Consider the following 398-nt stretch of genomic DNA (forward strand, 5'->3'; position numbering starts at 1 on the left):
TTTTTCTGTTTTCTCTTATTTTATTTATCAAAGTCTTTTGACTTTGCATTTTTTCTTAGCTCAAGTCCGGTGATATCCATGCTTCTTTCTATTCATTAATTTCCTTTAGTTTCATATTCTTTCCAGTCAGTTTCCATTTCTGTTTTTCATTTTCTAATTTGACCTTAATTGGCCTTGGTCTCAAAGCCTCCTTTAAATATTTGTCTTCTCTAAAGGCAAATATTTGATAAATTCACTGAGGTTCAATTTTGTTATGATATCATTAATCATTTTCATATCATTTTTTTCCTTATTTCAGGATCATTTTCTTCTTTTTCTTCTATATTGTATATAAAGACCCTATTTATATACACACACATTTATATATATATATATATATATATATATATATATATATA

Source organism: Penaeus japonicus, unplaced genomic scaffold (genome assembly GCF_977035675.1).
Source record: "Penaeus japonicus unplaced genomic scaffold, GWHDUDI00000001_assembly GWHDUDI00000013, whole genome shotgun sequence".
Taxonomy (NCBI): Eukaryota; Metazoa; Arthropoda; class Malacostraca; order Decapoda; family Penaeidae; genus Penaeus; species Penaeus japonicus.